The sequence below is a fragment of the Cynocephalus volans genome, chromosome 1 (assembly GCF_027409185.1).
Source record: "Cynocephalus volans isolate mCynVol1 chromosome 1, mCynVol1.pri, whole genome shotgun sequence".
Taxonomy (NCBI): domain Eukaryota; kingdom Metazoa; phylum Chordata; class Mammalia; order Dermoptera; family Cynocephalidae; genus Cynocephalus; species Cynocephalus volans.
Window position 1 is genome coordinate 70,855,765 of NC_084460.1, and position 23,112 is coordinate 70,878,876.

At 39.0% G+C, this 23,112-nt stretch overlaps 1 pseudogene; it reads left to right on the top strand.

The window, feature by feature from the left end:
* The first annotated feature begins 1,020 nt into the window (after positions 1-1,020).
* Positions 1,021-1,161, top strand: LOC134364773 (U2 spliceosomal RNA; annotated as a pseudogene).
* The last annotated feature ends 21,951 nt before the right edge of the window (positions 1,162-23,112 follow it).

Here is a 23,112-nt window from a genome sequence, read left to right on the forward strand (position 1 = left end):
CATGTAAAAATCAGGATAATAGGGATAGCACAAGTAAACAGCTTTAATTTTAAGAAATCATAATTTATAATAATCACATTATTACTGGTATTCTGAGACTGCTGTATCTGTAAAGTGAGAGAAAGAAAATGATTATAGAATATTGTAATTATTTTTCTCCTTTAGCAGGAGTCAGCAATCTATGGCACTCCAGCCAGCTGCCCGTTTTGTAAATTAAGTTTTATTGAAACACAGTCACACCCATTCACTTATATATTGTCCATGGCTGCTTTCACACCACAATGGCAGAGTAAGTAGTTGCATCAGAGATTAAATGGTCTGCAAGCCTAAAATATTTTCTACCTGGTTCTTTAAAGTTTTCTTATGTCTGTGCTGTCTCCTTAAAATATAGGATTCTCAGTAAGAACAAAGGAGGTATCAATGTAATATAAGTGGTCAAACAGAAAAACTGTTCCCAAATTTGAATTGGAAACCTCAGCGTAAACTCTTGAGGGGATCTATCTTTTAATTTAAATCTAGACATGTCTTATGAAAAGGCCTAAAGTCAATGATCATACCAATAGCAAAGTATACCTAGTGCTTAGATCACTGCCATAAATGCTATTTTTCCCAGTTAAAAAATGAAACAAACAGAAAAAACACAGACTTTTTAGAAAAATGGCTTATTCTGCATCTGGAACAGGAAATGCATAAGATGAGCCTGGCATAGCTAGAAAAAGATATAGCAAAGCAGCTTCCAGAAAGAACCAGGATCGTGTAAAAAGGAGATAGGAGCCACCTAGAAGAGGCTTCTATTGTCCAAAGAAGGAATAATTTGTTTCACTATACATAAAAATTGCCTTGGGCTGAAACCTATCAAATATATTTTAAGACATGAGTTTATAGCAATATTTTTAAAAAATTGATCACCTCTGAGGATAACAAGGAACTAATTTGTCATCATGAAAACTAGTCAAATAAAAGGAAAGAATCAAACATTTATCTTGCATTATAATTACATTGAATTATAATGCAAGATATATCGCTTCTCGGCCTTTTGGCTAAGATCAAGTGTAGTATCTGTTCTTATCAGTTTAATAATGCAAGATATACCACTGGGTACCCAAATAGATGAAGGGAAGCATTTTCTTACAAGTATATTTTAGCAAATAAACAACAACTAAATGATAAAACTAAGATACAACCACTTTGCAATCATAGTGAATTTATGGATGAAGGCATTGAGCTAACATTAAAAATAGTGTAAAACAGACCTGATGTGCCTCCCAAGGAAGAGCATATTACCACAAGGAGTCTAGCCAAGGGATTGCACACAAGTATAATCAAACTTCTGGATCCTCTTGCATGAAATAAGGAAAACGGGTCCACATTGAATTGTGCCATGAATCTGAAATCAATGAAACCTAAGCTGTGGGAAAATCTGTCTGCCGAAGGACTCAGATTTTTAGCAGATAAACTGTAAGAAAAAAGGGCATGGAGTTCAATAGATTCTAGGCACTGCAAAGATATATCACTTCTTTTCTTTTTTTTTAAATGGGCAGGATTAGAGTGCATATATGAGATACAAATAAAGAAATGCAAAGAAAGAGCTCAGTGAAATGAGGCGAGTGGTTATTTTGGAGGTGACTGTGATGGATAGGCCACAAGCACAGGCTTCCATTTCCTGCCCTGATGGTGGTTACAAAAGTGTTTGTCTTCTGATAACTCACTAAGCCATTTAAAAAGTTAGGATAGTGACTACCCTAGACCGGAAGCAATAGTGACTGGAAGGTAGCTGGAGAGCGACTGGGGTGCTGTTATTTTATCTTGATATGGCTGCTGGTTGTACAAGTTTATGAGAACACATTGAGTTTTACACGTGTGTGCACTTTTCTTTATGGAAGTTATGCATCAATGAAAAAACATTTTAATGTTTTTCAAATTTACATGCAAAGTCCAGCAGAGAAAGGCACCTATATGCAATTAAAATCTTGTACAGTATTCAAATCACATTTTTCCACTTGCCCATTTGACACATTGACTTGATTTGCTACTGCTGCAACAGTTGTGCTTCTATTGATTTCTCCCCTTATTTCTGATAATTTTTGCTTCATAAATGTGCATGCTATTTTATTTGGCACATAAAAGAGTATAATCTAACCACATTGGGGATAGTAATGTTAACAGCATGAAATTTTAAAATTTTGGAAATTTTCCTTTACTAACTGCTTTCTGTCGTGACTTAGCTTTGTCTGAACTTAACATTTCTTCTCCGGTCCCCTCTCACTGCACCTTACTCCTCATCACCTGATCCCTAGGCATTGATAATTTTTGAGTTTCTCAATAAATATTTGTCTATCTTTGTCTTATTGGAGCCCTGAGGTCCTGGGAAAGCAGCATTCCAAGCAGTCATCAGAATCACCAAGTTTGAAACCCACCAGAGGAACTTGTCTCCTGTAGAGTAAGTTTCAATCCAAAAAGATCCTCTATAAGACACATTATAGTCAAACTGACAAAACTGAAAGACAAAAAGAGAATCCCAAGAGCAGCAAGAGAAAAGTGTCAAGTCATTTATAAGGGAATACCCATTAGACCAACAGCAGACTTCTCAACAGAAACTCTACAAGCCAGAAGAGAATGAGATGACGTATTCAAAATACTAAAAGAAAAAAACTACCAGCCAAGAATACTATGCTCAGTAAGGGTATCCTTCAGAAATGAGAGATTTCCAGATAAACAAAACTGTGGGAGTTCACCCTCACATGACCAACCCTACAAGAAATTCTCAGGGAAGTCCTCCGTCTAGAATCAAAAAAGCAATAATCACCACCATGAATACATGAGAAAGTACAAAGCCTCTGGTAAAACAAAAATGCAAGTGAGAAAGAAAAAGAAACTAAATTTTACCACCTCAAAAAACTGACCAATGATAATTGACCAATGATAAAAATGGAAGAGAGGAAAAAAAGATATTTAAAACACCCAAATGAAAATTGATAAAATACCAGGAGTAAGACAGTACCTCTCAATAACAACCCTAAATGTAAATGGATTGATTTCTCCACTCAAAAGACACAGACTGACTGATTGGATTAAAAGGCTAGACCCAACCACATGCTGTCTTCAAGAGATTCACCTTACCTGTAAAGACACACACTAATAGTGAAGGGATGGAAAAAACACATATCACGTAAATGGAAACCAAAAATTAGAAGAAGTAGCTCTTCTTATATCAGATAAAATAGACATTAAACAAAAACCACAAAAAAAAAAGATTAAAAAGTATATAATGACACAGGGATCTATACATGGAGAGACATACCAATCACAAATATATATGCACACTACACCAGAGCACCCAAATACATAAAGCAAACAGTATTAGACCTAAGGAAACTGAGAGACCTCAATATGATAATAGTTGGGGACCTACTCTCTCTCAGCACTGGACAGATCATCCTTCTCTCAGCACTGGACAGATCATCCAGGCAACAAATCAACGAAGAAAAACAGGATTTAAACTACACTTTAGACCAATTGGACTTGGCAGATATCTACAGAACATTTCATCAGACAACTACAGAATATGCATTCTTCTCATCAGTACATGGAACATTCTCCAGGATAGAACACATGTTATGTCTTACATCAAAAGAATAGAAAGATTTTGAATAAACAACCTATCACTACACTTCAAAGAACTAGAAAAACAAGAACAATCCAATCACAAAATTAGTAGATGGAAATAACTGAGATCACAGCAGAACTAAATGAAAAAGAGACCCAAAAAAAGATACAAAAGATCAATGAAACAAAAGTTGATTTTTTGGGAAGATAAACAAAATGGACAAACTGTTAGCTAATCTAACAAAAAAAAGAGAGAGAAGACCCAAATAACAAAAATCAGAAATGAAGAAGGAGACACTACAACTGATTCCCCAGAAACATAAAGAATCTTTAGAGACTATCATAAAAATCTATGCATCAACAAATTTGAAAACCTGGAGGAAATGGATAAGTTTTTGGACACATACAAAGTACCAAGACTGTACAAAGAAGACACAGAAAACCTGAACAGACAAATAAGAAGCAATGACATAGAAGCAGTAATCAGCAGTCTGCCAACAAAGAAAAGCCCAGGATAGGATGGCCTTACTGCTGAACTCGACCAAACCTTTAAAGAAGAACTAATGCCGGGCCGACCCCGTGGCGCACTTGGGAGAGTGCGGCACTGGGAGCGCAGCAGTGCTCCCGCCCACGGGTTCGGATCCTATATAAGGATGGCCAGTGCGCTGCTCACTGGCTGAGCGCAGTGCGGCCGGTCACAAAAAGACAAAAAAAAAAAAAGAACTAATGCCAATTCCCTTCCAACTAGTCCAAAAAATTGAAACACAGGCCACTCTCCCAAATTCATTATGAGAACCGCATCACACTTATACCAAAATCAGACTAAGATACAACAAAAAAAGAAAACTACAGGCCAATATCTCTGATGAACATATATGCAAAAATCCTGAACAAAATATTGGCAAACAGAATACAGCAACACATTAAAAATCATACACCATAATCAAGTGGGATTCATTCAAGGGATGCAAGGATGGTTAACCACACACAAATCAATAAATGTGATACACTACATCAACAAAATCAAGGACAAAACCATATGATTATCTCAATAAATGAAGGAAAAGCATTTGACAAAATTCAACATCCCTTCATGATAAAGACTGTCAGCAAATTAGGTATAGAAGGGAAGTATCTCAACCCAATAAAAGCCATATATGACCAACCCACCACCAATATTATCCTGAATGGGGAAAGCTTTAAGAACAAGAACAAGACAAGGATGCTCACTCTCAATACTCCTAATTAACATAGTATTGGAAGTAGTATCCAAAGAAATTAGGCAACAGAAATAAATAAAGTGTATCCAGATTAGAAAAGATAAAGTCAAACTGTCCCTGTTTGCAGATGACATGATCTTATATAGAGAAAAGCCTACAGAATCTACAAAAAACCCTCTTGAAACTAATAAAATGATTTTGGTAAATTTGCAGGATACAAAATCATCATGCAAAAATCAGTACTATTATTACACTCCAATAACAAACTAGCAGAAAAACAAATCAAGTAAGCAAGCCCACTTACAATAATCACCCCCAAAAATAAAATACCTAGGAATCAATTTAACCAAGGAAGTGAAAGATCTCTTCAACAAGAACTACAGATCACTGCTGAAAGAAATTAAAGCAGATACAAAAAAATGGAAGGACATTCCATGTTCATAGATTGGAAGAATTAACTTATGAAAATGTCCATACTACTCAAAGTGATCTAAATATTCAATGCAATCTCCGTCAAAATACCAATGACATTCATCACAAAAATAGAAAAAAAAAAAACTTAACATTCATATGGAACAACAAAAGACCCAGAATAGCCAAAGCAATTCTGCACAAAAATAAATAAATAAATAAAGCTGAGGCATAACACTACCTGACTTGAAATTATAATACAAAGTTATAGTAACAAAAACAGCAGGTACTAGGCCGACCTCATGACTCACTCGGGAGAGTGCGGTGCTGGTAGTGCCAAAGCCGCAGGTTCGGATCCTATATAGGGATGGCCAGTGCACTCACTGCCTGAGTGTGGTGCAGACAACACCATGCCAAGGGTTTCAATCCCCTTACCGGTCAGAAAAAAAAAGAAAAAAAAAAACCCAGCAGGTACTGGCATAAAACACTCAGACCAATGGAACAGAATAGAAAATCCAGGAATCAATCCACATACTTCGAGCCAACTGATCTTTTACAAAGGCACCAAGAACATTCATTGGGGAAAAGACTACCTCTTCAATAAATGATGCTGGGAAACCTGGGCATACAAATATAGAAGAAAGAAACTAGACCTGTATCTCTTGCCATAAACCAAAATTAACTCATAGTGGACTAAAGAATTAAATATAAGACCTAAAACTATAAAACTCTTAAAAGAAAACACTTTAGGAAGCAGGACCACACAAAGATTTTATGAATAAGATCCCAAAAACAAAGGCAACCAAAGAAATAGATAAATGGGAATGTATCAAACTAAAGGGCTTCTGCAGAGAAAAAAACAAAAAACAAAAAACAAAAAAAACACACAAACTAAAAAAAAAAAACATTAACAGAGCAAAAAGACAACTTTCAGAATGAGAGAAAATGTTTACAAACCATGCATCCAACAAAGGATTAATATCCAGAATATACGAAGAACCCAAATGACTTAGTGAAAAAAACAAGTAACCTAATAAAAATGGGAAAAGTAGTTGAATAGGCATTTCTCAAAGGAAGCTATACAAATGGCTAACAAATACACAGGGAAATGCAAATCAAAACTATACTGAGATATTCTCTCACTCCGGTTAGACTAGCCAGTACCAAAAAGACAGAATAAAAATGCTGGCAAGGATGTGCAGAAAAGGGAACCCTCCTACAATGTTGGTAATATTGTAAATTAATTCAGCCATATGGAAAACAGTATAGAGGCTCCACAAACAACTACAAACAGAACTGCTATATGATCCAGAAATCCCACTTCTGGGTATATACCCAAAGGAATGGAAATTGTAATGTTGAACCTGTACCCCCATGTTCATCACAGCTCTGTTTACAATAGCCAAGATATGGAACCAACCTAAACGACCACCATCAGATGACTGGATGAGGAAAATGTGGTATATATATACAATGGAATACTATACTGCCATGAAAAGAGAATGAAATACTGCCATTCATAGCAAAATGGATGCACTTAAAGAAAATCATGTTAAGTGAAATTAAGCCAGGCATAGAATGAGAAATACCACATGTCCTCACTTGTAAGTCAGAGCTAAAAAAAAATTAAAATAAATTTTAAAAAAGAAAGAAAGATACAACAATCACGATAATTCACTGAACTTTCCAAAGGAGAGAACAGAACTGAGGCCAACAGAGGTGGGAAAGGGAGAGGGGAAGGGGGTGTTAGTGAGAAATTGGTAAAGGGCCACAAAAAATGATTAGATTGTGTAATGTTGAATATACTAATTATCTTGATTTGAGCATCACATATTGCACATATGAATTTATATTCAATGCTATACCCCACAAATATATATAATCAACTATGTTTCAATAAATAACATTTTTAAGACAGATGCACAACCTCAGCTGATTCTGACTCAGGCCTTTGGGTCATCTGCTGTAACTGCCTCTACACCACTTTCTCTGGTACAGCACTTTGGCCACCAGGATCCTTGGAACCTCAGAATATAATTGGCTCTGAGTGACCTTGGGCAAGTTTGCTAATCTATGTAAAGCTGGATTTCCTTATCTCCAAAATGGGAGTATTTGTGAAGGTTAGATGAAAGAATGCATGTAACATCAGTGCTGAGTCTAGCGCACGGCATTGGATAAATGTTAGCACCACACACACACACACACACACACAAAAAGACTAATACAAATTTTACAGGTGGTCAAAAGTGGTGGGATAAATTGGGAAGGGGAAAACCCTGGCTGAGGAGCAGATGATGAGCTGCTGATTAGGAAGGGCACCTCATAAGGCACAGTCCAAATAGCAACCCTGGCATGGATGTGGCCCGGTGGGCCATTAGTAGGGGATGCCTGTGTGCAAAGAAAAAGGCACCCTTTCTTCCAGGTTGAAGGGCTTGATCTAAATGCCTCCTCATCTCATCCACAGGAACTTGGTACAGTGCATAAAGTTCACAGCCCTGCACAGCATTCCTGCAGAGCAAAGTTCATTCCTGGCAGGGGAAGACAGAGAAGTGAACAGGAAACAGATCAGGAAGGCCCGTCAGTTATGCTACAGTGTGAATTTAATCCTATGGCCCTGAAGTTCTCAAAGGGTAGTTGGCAGGCCCCTGGAGTCTCCCTGAGACCCCTTCAGGAGGTCTGTCAGGTCTAAACTATTTTTGTAATAATACTAAGACATTATTTGTCTTTCTCACTGCGTGGACATTTGCACTAATGGTGCAACAGCCATGGTGAGTAAAATTGCTGGAATCTCACCGCAAATCAAGGTGGTGATAACAAACTGTACCAGTTGGTCCTCATTCCTAACTCCCTATACTGCAGGAAAAAATTGGCTTCACTTAAGATCTTGATGAAACAGTAAAATATATATCCTGTATATTAATTTTGTTAAACCTAAACTCTCAAACACACATCTTTATAACTTTCAGTGTGACAACATGGGAAGTACACATAAAGTGCCTTTCTCTAAAAAAAATTTTTATTGTAACATAGTTGATTGTGCGTATCTGTGGGGTATGGAGTTGAATATCAATACCTGTGTGCAATATGTGATGCTGAAATCAGGATAATTAATGTATTCAGCAATATACAATGTAATTATTTTTCATGGCCCTTTACCAATTCCTCCCTTACCAGCCCCCCTTTCTCAACTCTGGTAACCTCAGTCTGCTCTATCCTTTTGAAAGTTCATTGTATTACTGTGACTGCTGTATCGTTCTTTCCCTCTTTTTTTTTTTAAATTTATTTGCTTATCTTTTATCTCCCACTGCTAAGTGAGGATATGTAGTATTTCTCTTTTTGTGCCTGGCTTATTTCATTTAACACTATTTTGTCTAAGTTCATCCATATTGCTGCGAATGGCAGAATTTCATTCTTTCTTATGTCTGAGTGGTATTCCATTGTGTATACTTAACTACATTTTCTTGCAACAAAAGCAAAAATAAACAAATGGAATTATATCAAACTAAAAATCTTCTGTACTACAAATGAAACAATCAAGAGAGTGAAGAGAAAACCTGCAGAATAGGAGAAAATATTTGCAAACTTTGCATCTGACAAGAGATTAATATCCAGAATATACATAGAACTCAAACAACTGAATTTGAAAAAATAATCTGATTTCAAAATGGGCTGAATAGACATTTCTCAAAAGAAAACATACAGATGGCCAACAGGTATCTGAAAAAATGCTGGACATCACTATGCATCAAAGAAATGCAAATTAAAACCACAATGAGATATCATCTTACTCCAGTTAGAATGACTATTAACAAAATGACAGAAAATAACAAGTGCTGGAGAGGATGTGCAGAAGAGGAACTTTTATAAATTGTTGGTGGAAGTGTAAATTAATATAGCCACTATGAAAAACAATATTTTTAAAATGGGAATGCAAAAAGTTATAAAACCATGAATGGGTAAAATATTCACTCAACACGCAATTTAGACCAACAGATTTCAAAGTAATGGAGTATGAAAAGGACATTGATGTAGTTTCAGGCTGCACACTACAGCTAACCTTCAAGCAACTACTACTGGCAAAGTTTTGGTATGGTGTCAAAGAAGAATATCAACAATTATTTGCAAAGGTTATTAAAATACTCCTCCCTTTATCAATATGTGTGTGAGGTCCAATATTGTTCATTTTATTGAACTAAAACTTTTTAAGAGGTTGAATGCAGGAGCAATTCGAGAATCTAGCTGTCTTCTATGATAACAGACCTTGAGAGATTTGCAAAAATGTAAAATAATACCACTCTTCTCACTAAAGCTTTTGTTGTTTTAGAAAATATGCTCATCTTTCCTAAGAATAACTTATTCATGTTAACATTTAATAGGTCTATCATTTGCTAGTTTTAAAATCAATCAGAAATATATAAAAAAAAATTTTCAGTTTTCATTTCAAATGCAGAAAATATTATTATACCTGAGAGGGGCCCTGAGAATAAAAAGTTTGTAAAATTCTTCCCTACACACACACTCAAATGACAAAAACAAAATTAAATTAAAAAATAAAAGCTCAGTAATTTTTAAAAGTGTCCAGATAAAGGATAATTACTGGGAAAAAAATGTATCAGTTATCTAAATATGTTGCCTAGGAGTTTGCTACAGGTATACCGCTAAGTTGAAGCCAAGAGATTGGAAAATCATCAACTAGCATCATACAATGGACACTTGACATCCAAAGAGGATATGATTTCTACTACAGATTGTGTATAACGTTCTAGTTTTTTGTCTCTTTCTCAACACTTTCTTTTTCAATGCCATTTCCCAGAAGGAAGCATTTTTTATTTCCTTATCAAATGCAGTAATAAAAAGAACAACATTGAATGCTGAGTGGTGGACTCTGCTACTTAATGAAACTGAGATCTAATAATGTCAGCCTCCCTGTGCTTTTGACTTAAATTTGAATCTCTTATAGTTCTCTCAAAAATATGTGCAATGATATTTAGGAACATTTCTTTCATTTCTCTCTTTTTAGTGGGAAATGAAATATCTGCTGAGAGTTATCTTTGATGGCCTTTAAGTGTGGGAAATAGCAGATTTAAACAATTAAAATGTCATTGCTATTTTTCCCCCTTCTTTTCAAAAGAAAACCTAAGTGCATGATTAATATATCAGGAAAAAATGAATAATTTTAGCATTGGATTTCAGTTCCTATAATAATGCTGCAATTTTTAAAACATTTTTATTTAGCTCCTAATTTTTGGCAGTGTTTTTTCCCTTGGCTGTTTCAAGTACAATACTGCTTCATCATTGGACTGTATTTATTTATCCAGCCATACCTTCTGCAATGGAACTAGCTTTAAGTACAAATTCTAGAATTGGAAGAGTGATGAGAGAGCAGCAAGTGTAATTCCTGACAACTAGATGAGGCGACTTTCTCAGGGCTGCCCAGCACGCTGGCAGTGCAGGTAGAATTGGCGTTCATCTGTCCTGGAGCCTTGTCTTGCATGAACTACTCTCACAGCTACCTAAGAGATCATGCAAATAGATGCTACATAGCTGTCTATTGTCCTTAGTCACTGCCTTTCATTTTTGCTGATGAATATTTGTCTTCCATTCTTCCAATGCAACCCAGTCTCTTTGGTGAAGAGGGGCAAAAGCAGTAGTTCTTTTCAACATAGGGGTGCTATAGTCAATTATGCCCTTAATTACTTATGTTCTATTTGTCTTGGGTCCCTTTTTACAAACACCAGTAATCCATTAATTGGATTCCCTTTTTGGTTGTCCATATCATAATTTTTCATTCTTTTAGTCTGTTCTATTTGTTTGCTTGTCTTTTGGGGGGTGAGGGATGTCAAAGCTTCCAAGTCTTCAGGATGATGTTCCTTTCCTGTGTTGTTTACTTCTTTCAGGCTTCAGTGTACAGAATTGCATTCATCATAACTCTAGGCTTTCCACGCTCTTATTATTAGTCCATGTATGTCCCACTTTTATGTATGTATGCATTCATATACGTATGTGGTTGATTAGTTATTTTAAATAATATATCAATCATTTGTAAACCCACCACTCAAAACAAAAGCTAGGACATTAGTAAAGCCTGGATGCTGCCACAGGTTTCCCACCGCTAGTCCATCCCCACACCTCTTCCCAACCCAAGTAACTGCCATCCTGAATCCTGTGTTCACCATTCTCTTCTTTGCCTTTTATCCAATTTTATTGCATCTATATGTAATTCGTTGCCATATTTCTAATGTTTTTCACCTTTATATTATAATCTTTGAGTAAAAAGGGCAACATAATTCTAAAGCATAATAAAACACAGACATCTGTAACAGCGCTCATTGAGAAAGACGGAATAATTATATTTTAACTATTGAGCTGACTTGAAGTTACTTGTGACTCAGACTATGTATACATGTGTGCATGCACACATATGCACACACACACACACACGTGTATCAGATTCACTATTGGGCACATAGGAAATGTTTAATATTATAAATTATTGAGGAATTTTACACAGGCCCCTCAGCTGGGAAGGTTCCAACTATCTTAGAATTAACTCCAGTGTCATATAACTTTGTAAGAATGTGCAAGTATTTTTTTCAGCCATCCATTGTGAAGGCCCTATATCCTGAATTTTTCAAGGCAGATATATCTGCGTAGTTTTAGTATTTTTGATAAAGATAAACATTAAATCTGTAATTAAATGTAATTTGTTATATCTTTGTGACTGATCATACTAAAAAATTAACAGATCAGAAAAAGAAGTGTTTGTTAGTCTTGGTTCCAGCTGTGGTTCAGACACTATGTTAGGTCTTCTCAGTACCTTATACCAGGCAGGCCCTGGATGAGGATTAAAGTTTGATTGATTGATCATGCTAGAAAGCACTAATTTTCAGGTGGCTCCAGAGCATTCCAGTTATTTCATTTGGCTTGGTTCAAGAGCTTTGAATTATTATTGTTTATGCTTCTGCAATCTCCTGTAAAGGACACTTTAATTGTGCTTTTTATTCCTCTGAAATTTCAAGGGAGGCCTCTGTTGAAATCATCTGCGCTGAGCCAGGATACATGAGCTGCTCTCCTCCTGGTGCACAATGACCATCTATAAATATGGCTATAATAGATTCTCCTAAGGATTGCTTTTAGTGCCCTCATTTTTCATGACATGGTAAATGGCTTGGATGGTTCCTACCTAACCAAAAATAGCTAGCTTCCGGAGCGTGGCCAATTTCCTTCTCAGTAAAAAAGCCTGACTCTAACAGGACGAAGGTCAGTGGTGTATCCACATTAGTACAGAAATGTGGATTGAGAAACACAACCTGAAGTTGCTCCTCATCAAAGAACACAAACTCCTTGCTCTAATGGTAGCTTCGTCTTCACATCTGAAGCCATCGAAAGTAGATTAAGTGGCCACATTTAAAATGATGGCTTCAAATTTCTTTTTAACATGCCACTTACTGTTAAAATTTAATAGCCTTACATATTTTTTTCCATTTAGTTCATCCACATTTCCTTATATTTTTCACCCCACGATGCTGACATTAATAGGAATACATTTTTGCTCTTTGTTTTTTCAGAAACAAGCAGGCCTGCTATCCACTGTTGAATAGTGAATAGTTGTTCAGGTGGTATTATTGAAAACACACCAAAAAAAATTCCTCACCCACATTCTCCTGCCTGTTTCAGAAATTTTTATTATTACAAGAGGATTCTTTTGGCATTTTGAGATTGCTTTAAACACCAAATTCTGCTTTTAAAATTGCCCATAACCTCAGGAAGCATTGCATTATAAAGTCTCTCCAAAGTCCTCTGCATTTTCCCTACGCATACCGTGCATCTTCTTGCTCATTCTGTCTGCTTCCCTAGACTGCCCTCCTCCACGCTGGAACGGCAAATCCCCTTGCATCTGTCCAGAGCCAGCTCAGATGTGACCTCCTCCTCTGCCAAGACTCTTTTGACCTTCCCTAGAATGGATCACTATCCTTTCTTTTACTCTAACACATAGGACTATTATGGCTTTTGCAATATTGCACTAGATTGTGATGGGACAGGACAGCATAGCAGGATGTGGTGCATTGCCTACACTACTTGGTGGATTTCTAAAGGTTCTAGCTCCTGAGTCCTGGGTTTGCATCTCAATACTCTGCATGTGTCTTGCTGCCTCTTAAAGTCAAGCCCTCAAGAAGGAGGCTCCTATCACTTCAAACACCAGCCAGCCTTCAACTTTCCCATCTGAAAAAAAATACTACTTGTCCTTTATAACTGAGATAAAGTGTTATCTTCTAAATTCTTTCCCTTCCAACTCCTGCTCCCTTCTCCTGAGCTTGAGTTAAGTTCTTGCCATCATAGGCTCCCTCCCTATAACTGCCTATAATTGATAGTGGAGATTTTTCTTTCTATTTCTCCTGCTGGACGGTGAATCCATCTAGTGAAACCTCAATAAATATTTATACAGAGATAAAAAATAAGTGAACTGATAAATTGGTGACTTTGGCATCACAAAGAAGAAATTTCAAGTCTTCTGTGAGATTCCTTTTCCACACCCGTGGACCAAACAATACCCACCTTCTAGGTTTTTGTGAAAAACAAGCATAACATATGCACAAACTATCTTGGACCTAGTGGTCAATTCATATTTGTTAGTCTTCCTGCCTCAAAAAAAATTTGATCAATGAAGCTCAAATATTTTAATTTGTTTCAACATCAATTATCTTCAGAAAAAAATCGCAGCAGCTAGACAGCAATGCCATGTGACCCCAAGGAGAGGGCAGTGGACATTCCTGCTGTAAATGAGCACAGAGAAGCAGGTGGTTACAATGTTACAGCAGCGCTGTTGGCACCTACTCCTCCCCAGGAATGATGTTGTCACTCCTTGGGCAAATACGAATCACCAGTATTGCAACTTGCTTTGTTTTTGTTATCCCTAGTAAGCAATGTATACATGATGCAATAAATGCCTCATTGTGCTTTCGAAAAGAGTGATTTCTTTAACTTATTGAAAGCTTTTGACTATGTAAGTGCAGTGACTGGCACAGTGTGCCAAAACATGATGACAGTGGTCTTATGCCTAGAAAGTTTCAACTGAAAAATGCAAACTCAACAACCCAAGGGTTTATTTATTTCTCATGATTTCTCTCATGACATCCAGAAGTGAAGAGTAGCTTTAGCAGATGGTAATTATTTAGTGATGACTTTTATTGGTTTTAGGGACTAGAACTAGAGCAGATAAGTTACTGGTGGATGGTGCATGAGAGTGAGTACAAATCTGTCCTAGAAAGAAGTGTCATTGAACAAGCAGAATTCTTAAAGCAGCTGCATCTGATAACTAACCGTCTATTTAAAATCCACTGGCGCCTATGGGTTCAAGATGGCGGCGGCTGCGGAGGCTAGCGTGGAGTAGCTGAGGTGGAAAAGGAGGCCACTGGGCCTCAGGCAGCCGGGAAACTTGTGGACATTCCTCTCGCCATCTCTTAAGGGAGGACTGCTGCTGCTGGACGGTCGTGGGGGGTGACCGCCACTTTGCCCCCGGCAGGAGAGGCTACCTCATTTACAGGCAACAGCTTTGAAGTGTGGAGCAGGAAAAGAACTGTTTCTTAGCTGCAAAAGCGAGTCTCGAAACAGGGAACACGGCGCCAGGGCTGCTGTGGATGCAGCCAGGATCCCGGAGGCTGGGGCCGCACTAAAGGCGGCCAGCTGCCCTATTCAGGATTCGAGGTTTCAGGCCGGCATTAAAGAAGATTCCTGGGAGCGCCCGAGCCGCGCCGCGACTGAACAGCCCGAGGCGGCAGCGGCTGAGATCGGGGAAGGCGGCAAACCAGAGACAGAGAGTGAGCACCCGACCTGGCACAGCACTGTGAGTGATCCCTGGCACAGATCTGTTCGGGGGGTGGATGCCCACGCGGCTCCCGCCTGCACCACCAGCCCACTCACTGCACGGTGCTGCCTCCATTTTCCCAGGTGCGGGCAGCCCCGCCCCCTCGGCCATCACTGAGCCCTCAAACTTGCTTGGCCTGGCGCGGGGCTTTCTGGAGCCTGCGGACCGGCCTCCCGTCCCACTCCCTCCGCGGTTCTCTGGCGGGGCTGGTGGCGGGGGGCGTCCCAGACCAGTGTCGGGAGGGCAAGAAAGTACGGGCGGGCTGACTGTCACTCCACCACACCCTGGACTCCGGCCCCAGGTAAACTCCCTGTTACTGGGAGGCAGATACCATCTCTGCGGCCTCCAGTTTGGAAAAAAGCCTAACAAATTTCTGGTTGGGAATAGTGTGGTAGGAGAGTTCCCAGGTCCACTTGAACCTGCTGGAGAGCAGGCTGCAGGTGGGCGCTAGACTCCGTTTATACCGGGGGTGATAAAAAGGTGAACAAGACTCGAGAAAGATCTACATAGTGCTACAAAGGCACCCAGAGAGACCGGTCGTCTGTGCCTAGCAGAAACCTGGTAGACTTCCTGGGCGAGGCGGTGCCGAGCAAGGTCTTGAAGGCCCAACTGATAGACGAGGGGTGCAGAAGACACGCCCCAGCCCAGCACAGTGCGCACAGAGGGGAGAGACAGCGGCCAGGGAGGCGGAGACTCGATAGAAACCACACACCTGGTGGGGTCGCCACTGCACGATCTAACAGCCTGGGCCAGAGCACACGGAACAGGGAGAAGTCCTGCACAGGAAGTGAAAGCTCAACAGAGATCACACACCCTGTGGTACGTGATCCACCAGCCCAGCAGAGCCCAAGCTGACCAGAAAGGCGGCTCCCCGGAGAAGCCCAAGACCCGAGGCAACCACACACACAAGGTACTAGAGACCAACTGAGCAGTCATGGAGGCAGCCATACGAAATTGGCAACCACAGCAACATCCTAGTTAGTCATTAGTCTCAAACCGGTGGACTGTGAAACTCCCTGCAACAATGAGTAAACACCAAAAAAAAGATACCAGAAATACAAAAAATCAAGAAAGTACACCACCAAAAGTTAATAAATCTCAAACGCTAGATTCTATAGAACAAGAAGCCCTTGAAATGACTGACAAGGAATTTTGAGTGATAATTCTAAGGAAACTGAATGAGATACAAGAAAACTCAGCTAGACATCATGATGAAATGAGGAAAAGTATACAGGATCTGAAAGAGGAAATGTACAAGGAAATCAATGTCCTGAAAAAAATGTAGCAGAACTTGCTGAACTAAAGAAGTTATTCAGCGAAATAAAAAACACAACGGAGAGTTTAACCAGCAGGCTTGTCGAAGTTGAAGAGAGAACCTCTGAACTTGAAGATGGGCTGTTTGAAATAACACAAGCAGACAAAAAGAAAGGAAAAAGAATCAAGGACATGGAAGAAAATCTGAGAGAGATATCAGACAACCTTAAGCGATCAAATATCCGAGTCATGGGTATTCCAGAAGGGGAGGAAAATGGAGATTCCATTGAAAACATATTCAACAAAATAGTGGCAGAAAATTTCCCAGGTATAGGAAAAATCACAGATCTTCAGATCCAGGAAGCTCAACAATCTCCAAATGTATTCAACCCAAAAAGACCTTCTCCAAGACATGTCATAGTCAAATTGGCAAAACTCAGAGACAAAGAGAGAATCTTAAAAGCTGCAAGAGAGAAGCGTCAAATCACCTATAAGGGAGCCCCAATCAGGTTAACATCAGACTTTTCATCACAAACCCTAAAAGCTAGAAAGGAATGGGATGATATTTTCAAAATACTAAAAGACAAAGATTGCCAGCCAAGAATACTCTACCCTGCAAGGCTATCCTTCCGAAATGAGGGGCAAATAGTATATTTCTCAGACAAACAAAAACTGCGAGAGTTCACTACCACACGACCACCCTTACAAGAAATCCTCAAGGGAGTACTGGGTTTGGTTCCTGAAAAATAACTACCACTGCCATAAAAACCCAAGAAAAATCAATACCCACTAGTATAATAAAAATGGCATTCATGAAGAGAAAACAAGCTAACAAAAACACTATCTACAACCTAAGGAACCAACAAACACAGAAACCAAACAGTAAATCAGAAAGCAAGGAACAAAAGACACCTAGGACAACCAAACAACCAATAAAATGCTAGGAATAAATCAACACCTTTCAATAACAACTCTTAATGTAAAAGGCTTAAATTCCCCAATTAAAAGACACAGACTGGCTGACTGGATCAAAAAGCAGGACCCAACTATTTGCTGCCTACAAGAGACCCACCTCACCCATAAAGATTCACACAGACTAAAAGTGAAAGGATGGAAAAAGATTTACCATGCAAACAGAAAAGAAAAACGAGCTGGAGTAGCTATTCTTATATCTGACAAAATAGACTTTAAACTAAAAACCGTAAAAAGAGACAATGAGGGACACTACTTAATGATAAAAGGACTGATCCATCAAGAAGACATAACAATCATAAATATGTACGCACCCAATGTTGGCGCAGCCAGATTTATAAAACAAACTGTATTAGACCTAAAGAAGGAAATAGACACTAATACCATAATAGCAGGGAACCTGAATACCCCACTGTCAATATTAGACAGATCATCTAGGCAAAGAATCAGTAGAGAAACACAAGATCTAAACAAGACTCTAGACCAATTGGAATTGGCAGATATCTACAGAACATTCCACCCAACAACCTCAGAATATTCATTCTTCTCATCAGCACATGGATCATTCTCCAGGATAGATCACATATTAGGTCACAAATCAAGTCTCAATAAATTCAAAAAAATTGGAATTATCCCATGTATCTTCTCAGACCACAATGGATTAAAACTAGAAATTAATAACAAGCGAAACTCTGGAAACTATACAAACACATGGAAATTAAACAGCATTCTACTTAATGACATATGGGTCCAAGAAGAAATCAAGCAGGAAATCAAAAAGTTTATTGAAACTAATGAAAACAATGATACATCATACCAAAACCTGTGGGATACTGCAAAAGCAGTATTGAGGGGAAAATTTATTGCATTAAACGCTCACTTCAGAAGACTGGAAAGATGGCAAATGAACAACCTAACACTTCACCTTAAAGAACTAGAAAAACAAGAACAATCCAAACCTAAAATTAGCAGACGGAAAGAAATCATTAAGATCAGAGCAGAACTGAATGAAATTGAAAACCAAAAAACAATTCAAAAGATCAACGAATCAAAAAGTTGGTTTTTTGAAAAGATAAATAAAATTGACAAACCATTAGCATGGCTAACAAAAAAAAGAAGAGAGAAGACTCAAATAACAAAAATTAGAAATGAAAAAGGCGATATTACAACTGATTCATCTGAAATACAAGGAGTCATTCGAGACTACTATAAACAACTATACGCCAACAAATTTGAAAATCTGGAGGAAATGGATAAATTCCTGGACACACACAAGCTCCCAAAACTGAACCATGAAGACGTAGAAAATTTGAACAGACCAATAACAATAAAGGAGATTGATGCTGTTATCAGAAGGCTCCCAACAAAGAAAAGCCCAGGACCAGATGGATTCACAGCAGAATTTTACCAAACATTCAAAGAGGAATTGACACCGATTCTTTACAAACTATTCCAAAAGATTGAAATGGACACAAATCTCCCAAACTCATTCTATGAAGCAAACATTATCCTGATACCAAAACCAGGTAAAGATATAACCAAAAAAGAAAACTACAGGCCAATATCCTTGATGAATATAGATGCAAAAATCCTCACTAAAATACTAGCAAACAGATTACAGCAACACATACGAAAAATTATTCATCACGATCAAGTGGGATTCATCCCAGGGATGCAAGGTTGGTTCAACATACGCAAATCAATAAATGTGATACACCATATTAATAAACTCAAACACAAGGACCATATGATCATATCTATAGATGCTGAAAAAGCATTTGATAAAGTTCAGCACTCATTCATGACAAAGACCCTCTATAAGTTAGGTATAGAGGGAAAGTATCTCAACATAATTAAAGCCATATATGCCAAGCCCACTGCCAATATCATCCTGAATGGGGAAAAGCTGAAAGCTTTTCCTTTAAGAACAGGAACTAGACAAGGATGCCCACTCTCACCACTCCTATTCAACATAGTGTTGGAAGTACTAGCCAGAGCAATCAGAGAAGAGAAGGAAATAAAGGGCATCCAGATTGGAAAAGATGAAGTCAAACTGTCCCTGTTTGCAGATGACATGATCCTATATATCGAACAGCCTAAAACCTCTACAAAAAAAATGCTGGAATTGATAAATGATTTCAGCACAGTAGCAGGATACAAAATCAACACACAAAAATCAGTAGCATTTCTTTTCTCCAATAGTGAACATGCAGAAAGAGAAATCAAGAAAGCCTGCCCATTTACAATAGCCACCAAAAAATTAAAATACTTAGGAATTGAGTTAACCAAGGAGGTGAAAAATCTCTATAATGAGAACTACAAACCACTGCTGAGAGAAATTAGAGAGGATACAAGAAGATGGAAAGATATCCCATGCTCTTGGATTGGAAGAATCAACATAGTGAAAATGTCCATACTACCCAAAGTGATATACAAATTCAATGCAATCCCCATCAAAATTCCAAAGACATTTTTCTCAGAAATGGAAAAAACTATCCAGACATTTATATGGAACAATAAAAGACCACGCATAGCCAAAGCAATGCTGAGCAAAAAAAATAAAGCTGGAGGCATAACACTACCTGACTTTAAGCTATACTACAAAGCTATAATAACCAAAACGGTATGGTACTGGCATAAAAACAGACACACTGACCAATGGAATAGAATAGAGAATCCAGAAATCAACCCACACACTTACTGCCATCTGATCTTTGACAAAGGCACCAAGCCTATTCACTGGGGAAGGGACTGCCTCTTCAGCAAATGGTGCTGGGATAACTGGATATCCATATGCAGGAGAATGAAACTAGATCCATACCTCTCACCATATACTAAAATCAACTCAAAATGGATTAAGGATTTAAATATACACCCTGAAACAATAAAACTTCTTAAAGAAAACATAGGAGAAACACTTCAGGAAATAGGACTGGGCACAGACTTCATGAATACGACCCCAAAAGCACGGGCAACCAAAGGAAAAATAAACAAATGGGATTATATCAAACTAAAAAGCTTCTGCACAGCAAAAGAAACAATTAAAAGAGTTAAAAGACAACCAACAGAGTGGGAGAAAATATTTGCAAAATATACGTCTGACAAAGGATTAATATCCAGAATATATAAGGAACTCAAACAACTTTACAAGAAGAAAACAAGCAACCCAATTAAAAAATGGGCAAAAGAGCTAAGTAGGCATTTCTCTAAGGAAGATATACAAATGGCCAACAGACATATGAAAAAATGCTCAACATCACTCAGCATCCGGGAAGTGCAAATCAAAACCACATTGAGATACCATCTAACCCCAGTTAGGATGGCTAAAATCCAAAAGACTATGAACGATAAATGCTGGCGAGGTTGCGGAGAAAAAGGAACTCTCATACATTGTTGGTGGGACTGCAAAATGGTGCAGCCTCTATGGAAAATGGTATGGAGGTTCCTTAAACAATTGCAAATAGATCTACCATACGACCCAGCTATCCCACTGTTGGGAATATACCCAGAGGAATGGAAATCATCAAGTCGAAGGTATACCTGTTTCCCAATGTTTATCGCAGCACTCTTTACAATAGCCAAGAGTTGGAACCAGCCCAAATGCCCATCATCAGATGAGTGGATACGGAAAATGTGGTACATCTACACAATGGAATACTACTCAGCTATAAAAACGAATGAAATACTGCCATTTGCAACAACATAGATGGACCTTGAGAGAATTATATTAAGTGAAACAAGTCAGGCACAGAAAGAGAAATACCACATGTTCTCACTTATTGGTGGGAGCTAAAAATTAATATATAAATTCACACACACACACACACACACACACACACAAACCGGGGGGGGGGGGGAAGAAGATATAACAACCACAATTATTTGAAGTTGATACGACAAGCAAACAGAAAGGACATTGTTGGGGGGGAGAGGGGGAGGGAGAAGGGAGGGAGGTTTTGGTGATGGGGAGCAACAATCAGCCACAATGTATATCGACAAAATAAAAATTAAAAAAAATAAAAAATAAAAAAATAAAAAATAAAAAAAAATAAAAATAAAAAAAATAAAATCCACTGGCAATGGGCAGGCATGAGGCACCTCTGAGCCAGTGAGAAGAAAAGTGCTCCAGGCAATGAAATAATTAAACAAGCATCAGCTCCCTCAGTCTCTGGGAGGGGGCTCATGGGGGACATCAGCTTACAAAGCACTCTCCTTAAGGCAGCATCACATAAATCCTATACAGGTTATATTTGCCATGTGGAGTCTCTTTGTGAGAAAAATAGATTCTGTGATTTCATTTTGCTAACTCCTCCTCATGGGCTCACTCCAGGACGCTTCCCTGATACTCAAGTCTGACTTGGGTCCTAAAGACTTTGTGTCCTACTAATGCCCTATGCATCCAGCTAACAAAGCAATCTCCCCACTGCGTTTACTTCTCTGTGTTCCCCTCTTGTCTGCGAGGTCCTCAGTGTGGGGGCTGGGGGGCACTGTTTATGTGTGGTATGGGGTCAGTAAACATTTGTGGAATAAACAAATTCATGACTCTAGTTACAGAGCACAAAGAAGAAGGCAGTTTTAATTGGGAGACTGGAGAAACTTCACAAAGGACAGCAGCAACTGAGCTGGGTGGCACTGCTTAAAACCTGAAAGGCCCCTGATTCTTCCACGATAGGACCCACACTGACACTCATGACAGGGTCACAGGGTCACTGAGCAACTTACTCAGAACCCTCAAAGACTCCTTACTTTATCTTGCTTCCTGTTTGCAAACCTGTTCTCTCTCCTGAATGAATCACCCAACCATCCTTCCCCGAAGCCTTGCCAGCTTCTTGTCCTTCCTTCACCTTTTGTTGCTTGCTCCAGAAAGCCTTCCCTCACCCTCTTCCCACCCTCACTCCACCCGACCTCCCACACCTCATTTAGTGCCTTCTCTTGCGTTTGCAAGGAAGACTGCGCTTCTCACCCGCACAGCATGTATCACCTGTCTTCAGAAACTTCTCTACCTGCAAAGTTAGATTTTTGAAAATTATTTTTTAAGAATATCTGTTTGTCAGTTAGAAATGATCGGGTGGTTTATGTTGGGAGCCCCTAAATACAGATCACTAACTGGGAGGATGGTCAAGATGGCAGAACAGACGGTCCCCAGTGTCACTCTCTCCCACAAATCAACCAATTTACAACTATTAAAAAGCAACAACAGCCAAGCTGGGGATGCTAGAACTCAGGAGAAGAGGAGGAGAGACCTATGCAGTTCATGAAGGCAGGAGAAGCCACAATGAGAGAAAGAAAAAAACCACTCAGACCATTTAGAGCCCTGGCCACTTCAAGTCTTGAGCTTGAAGCAAGAGCTGGTAAAAGCCGGGGCTGTGCTCTTTGTATGAAATTGCTTGGAGACTGCAGGAGAGAAGAGGGCGTTAGTGGCCCTCAGGCCAGCAAGACACTAACAGGGTTCCCGTGGACCCACATAGGAGCGAGGAGCCACAGACAACTGAAAAAAGGAGCCACTCAGAGGCCAACGAGCATACAGCCCATCCTAAGGGAAGTGTTGAGAATGGTGGTGGTGGGAGAGACGGGCCACCAGGTGAACACTGGGGCACAGCATGGACAGCTGATCTGCCCCCCAATCAGCACAGGACCACTCAGTGGAGACTAGTCATGAATACAAAACTGTAGGGGGTGCAGTTTGCTGAAAAGACTCAAGCCCAGAACAGTTTCCACACAACCCAGGTGCACCAGACCTCATGAGACCCAGAAGTACATACAAGGTCAACCATTAAAACCTGA